Raw genomic sequence first — 5,090 nt, 5'->3', positions numbered from 1 at the left:
CTTATAGGTCTCCCGTTATGTGTTAGGGCACGTTTATCCCTTGCTGCTTTCAGAATTTTCTCTTTATCCTTGTATTTTGCCAGTTTCACTATGATATGTCGTGCAGAAGATCGATTCAAGTTCCGTCTGAAGGGAGTTCCCTGTGCCTCTTGGATTTCAATGCCTTTTTCCTTCCCCAGTTCAGGGAAGTTCTCAGCTATTATTTCTTCAAGTACCCCTTCAGCACCTTTCCCTCTCTCTTCCTCCTCTGGGATACCAATTATGCATATATTATTTCCTTTTAGTGTATCACTTAGTTCTCTAATTTTCCCCTCATACTCCTGGATTTTTTTTATCTCTCTTTTTCTCAGATTCCTCTTTTTCCATAACTTTATCTTCTAGTTCACCTATTCTCTCCTCTGCCTCTTCAATCCGAGCCGTCGTTGTTTCCATTTTATTTTGCATTTCGTTAAAAATATGGAACGCTTCACGAATTTGCATGTCATCCTTGCGCAGGGGCCATGCTAATCTTCTCTGTATCGTTCCAATTTTAGTATATGTGCTGCCGAAGCGAACACTGGACCAGATAAACTTAACAGATATATTCAGAACATTTCATCCTAAAGCAGCAGAATATACATTCTTCTCCAGTGCACATGGAACATTCTCCAGAATAGACTACATACTGGGACACAAATCAGCCCTCAACAAGTACAAAAAGATTGATATAATACCGTGCATATTTTCGACCACAACACTACAAAACTCGAAATCAACTGCAAGAAAAATTTGGAAAGGTAACAAATACTTGGAGACTAAAGAACATCCTACTAAAGAATGAATGGGATAACCAAGAAGTTAAAGAGGAAATTAACAAGTACATGGAAGCCAATGAAAATGATAGATAACACCACAACCCAAAACCTCTGGGATGCAGCAAAAGTGGTCATAAGAGGAAAGTATATAGCAATCCAGGCCTTCCTAAAGAAGGAAGAAAGGTCTCAGATACACAACCTAACATTACACCTTAAAGAGCTGGAAAAAGAACAGCAAATAAAACCCAAACCAGAAGAAGACAGAAAATAATAAAGATTAGAGCAAAAATCAATGCTATCAAATCCAAAAAACCAGTAAAACAGATCAATGAAATCAAAAGCTGGTTCTTTGAAGGAATTAACAAAATTGATAAACCCCTAGACAGTTGGATCAAAAAAAAAAAAAAAAGGAAAGGACCCAAATAGATAAAATCAAGAATGAAAGTGGAGAGATCAAAACCAACACAGCAGAAATAAAAACAACAATGAGAATATTATGAGCAATTATATGCCAATAAAATGGGCAATCTAGAAGAAATGGACAAATTCCTAGAAACATATACATACCAAAACTGAAACAGGAAGAAATAGAAAATTTGAACAGACCCATAACCACTACAGATATCAAATTAGTAATCAAGCATCTCACAAAACACAAGAGTCCAGGGCCACATGGCTTTCCAGGGGAAGTCTACCAAACATTTAAAGAAGAGTTAACACCTATTCTCTTGAAGCTGTTCCAAAAAATAGAAATGGATGGAAAACTTCCAAACTCATTCTAGGAAGACAGCATTACCTTGATTCCAAAACAAGACAAACACCCCACTACAAAGGAGAACTGTAGACCAATTTCCGCGATCAACATGGATGCAAAAATCCTCAACAAGATATTAGCCAACCAGATCCAACAATACATAAAGAAAATTATTCACCTCGACCAAGTGGGATTTATACGGGAGGCAGGGCTGGTTCAATATCCACAAAACAAACAATGTGATTCATCACATCAATAAAAGAAAGGACAAGAACCATATGATCCTCTCAATAGATGCATAGACAACATTTGACAAAATACAGCATCCTTTCTTGATAACAGCCCTCAAGAAAGTAGGGATAGAAGGATCATACCTTGAGATCATAAAAACCATATACAAAAGACCCACCATTAATATCATCCTCAATGGGGAAAACCTGAGAGCTTTCCCCCTAAGGTCAGGAATAAGACAGGGATGTCCACTCTCACCACTGCTATTCAACATAGTCTTAGCCTCAGCAATCAGACAACACAAAGAAATAAAAGGCATCCCAATAGGTCAGGAGGAGGTCAAACTTTCACTCTTCACAGATGACATAATACTCTATATGGAAAAGCCTAAAGATTCCACAAAAAAACTGCTAGAACTGATTCATGAATTCAGCAAAGTTGCAGGATATAATATCAATGCACAGAAACTGGTTGCATTCGTATACACCAACAATGAAGCAACAGAAAAAGAAATCAAGGAATCGATCCCATTTACAATTACACCAAAACCCATAATATACCTAGGAATAAATCTAACCAAAGAGGTGAAAAATTCATGTACTGAAAACGATAGAAAGCTTATGAAAGAAATTGAAGAAGACACAAAAAAATGGAAAAATATTCCATGTTCCTGGATAGGAAGAACAAATTTTGTTAAAATGTCAATACTACCCAAAGCAATCTATATTTTCAATGAAATACCTGTCAAAATAATACCAGCATTCTTCACAGAGCTAGAACAAATAATTCTAAAATTTGTATGGAACCAGAAAAGACCCTGAATAGCCAAAGCAATCTTGAAAAGGAAAACCAAAGCTGGAGGCATCACAATCCTGAACTACAAGCTGTATTATAAAGCCGTAATCATCAAGACAGTATGGTACTGGCACAAAAACAGACACTCAGATCAATGGAACAGAACAGAGAACCCAGAAATTGACCCACAAATGTATGGCCAACTAATCTTTGACAACGCAGGAAAGAATATCCAATGGAAAAAAGATAGTCTCTTCAGCAAGTGGTGCTGGGAAAACTGGACAGCAACATGCAGAAAAATGAACTTGGACCACTTTTTTACACCATACACAAAAATAAACTCAAAATGGAAGAAAGACCTGCACGTAATACCGGAAGCCACCAAAATCCTTGAGAAGAAAGCAGGCAAAAACCTCTTTGACCTCAGCCACAACAACTTCTTACTCAATAGGTCTCTGGAGGCAAGGGAAACAAAAGCAAAAATGAACTATGGAGACCTTATCAAAATAAAAAGCTTCTGCACAGTGAAGGAAACAATCAGCAAAACTAAAAGGCAACCAACAGAATGGGAGAAGGTATTTATGAGATAAAGGGTTAGTATCCAAAATCTATAAAGAATTTATCAAACTCAACACACAAAAAACAAATCATCCAGTGAAGAAATGAGCAAGAGATATGAATAGACATTTCTCCAAAGAAGACATCCAGATGGCCAACCGACACATGAAAAAATGCTCAACATCACTCATCATCAGGGAAATACAAATCAAAACCACAATGAGATACCACCTCACACCTGTCAGAATGGCTAACATTAACAACTCAGGCAATAACAGATCTTGGCAAGGATGCAAAGAAAGAGGATTTCTTTTGCACTGCTGGTGGGAATGCAAACTGGTGCAGCCACTCTGGAAAACAGTGTGAAGGTTCCTCAAAAAATTAAAAATAAAACTACCTTATGACCCAGCAATTATACTACTAGGCATTTATCCGAGGGATACAGGTATGCTGTTTCAAAGAGGCACATGCATCCCCATATTTATAGCAGTTCTATCAACAACAGCCAAAGTATGGAAAGAGCCCAAATGTCCACCGATGGATGAATGGATAAAGAAGTGGTATATATATATATATATATATATATATATATATATATATATACACACACAATGGATTATTATTCAGCAATCAGCAATCAAAAAGAATGAAATCTTGACATTTGCAACTACATGTATGGAACTAGAGGGCATTATGCTAAGCGAAATTAGTCAGTCAGACAAAGGCAAATATCATATGACTTCACTCATATAAGGACTTTAAGACATATAACAGATGAACATAAGGGAAGGGAAACAAAAATAATATAAAAACAGGGAGGGGAACAAAACATAAGAGACTCTTAAATATGGAGAACCGATGGTTACTGGAGGTGTTGTGGGAGGGGGGATGGGCTAAATGGGTAAGGGGCATTCAGGAATCTACCCCTGAAATCATTGTTGCACTATATGCTAACTAACTTGGATATAAATTTAAAAAATAATAATAATAAAAAATAAAGAAAAAAAATGATGCTGAGGTGCACCTGGGTGGCCTAGTCAGTTGGGCATCTGACTTTGGCTCAGGTCATGATTTCACAGTTCATGAGTTCAAGCCTGGCATCGGGCTCTGTGCTGACAACTCAGAGCCTGGAGTCTGCTTCTGATGCTGTCTGCCTCACTCTTTGCCCTTCTCTCACTCATACTTGCTCTCTCTCTCTCTCTCTCTATCTCAAAAATAAAATTTAAAAAACTTACAAAATGATGCTGAAAGAACTGAATACCTATATGGAAAAATATAACATTATACCATGCATAAAACACTCTAGATGAAATAAAGAACTAAATATGAAGAAAAACCTATAAAATAAGTAGAAGGAAATATAGAAAACTATCTCTTTGTACTCATAGAACAAAGAGGACTTTTTTAAAAAAAAAAGCATAAAGGAAAAGATATATTTGACTATCTTAAAGTTTTCCAGAAAAAAAAAGAAAAAAAAAAAAAGGCACCCATAAACAGAACTGAATGGGTAGAAACTGACAGAGAAAATCATTACAATACAGATACAAAGAATCAACTATCCATATTGTTTTTAATATTTTTATATTTATTTATTTTTGAGAGAGAGTGAGAGAGTACACAAGCAGGGGAGGGGCAGAGAAAGAGAGCCAGAGACAGAATCTGAAGCAGGCTCCAGACTCTGAGCTGTCAGCACAGAACCCGATGCAGGGCTCAAACCCACAAGCCATGAGATCATGACCTGAGACAATATTGGGCACCCAACCTACTGAACTACCTAGGTGCCTTTCAACTATCTATATTTTTCAAAGCTCCCCAAATCTATAAAAAAAGACTAGCAAATTTTAAAATGGGCAAATGACCTGAACAGGCAATTAAAACTTTTAAAATAGAAGATGGATAATTAAAGCAATGAAAAACTCTTTCAAAAGCTGTCAGTGTTATAACACAGAAAGTTATTT

At 36.6% G+C, this 5,090-nt stretch overlaps 1 non-coding gene across 1 annotated transcript; it reads right to left on the bottom strand.

The window, feature by feature from the left end:
• Positions 1-450: 450 nt before the first annotated feature.
• LOC123596523 lies at positions 451-557 on the bottom strand. Its single transcript, XR_006711700.1, has one exon. It is a non-coding gene; the product is annotated as a U6 spliceosomal RNA (small nuclear RNA).
• Positions 558-5,090: the final 4,533 nt, after the last annotated feature.

Source organism: Leopardus geoffroyi, chromosome B1 (genome assembly GCF_018350155.1).
Source record: "Leopardus geoffroyi isolate Oge1 chromosome B1, O.geoffroyi_Oge1_pat1.0, whole genome shotgun sequence".
Classification (NCBI taxonomy): Eukaryota; Metazoa; Chordata; class Mammalia; order Carnivora; family Felidae; genus Leopardus; species Leopardus geoffroyi.
This window is presented reverse-complemented; position numbering and strand designations above follow the sequence as displayed.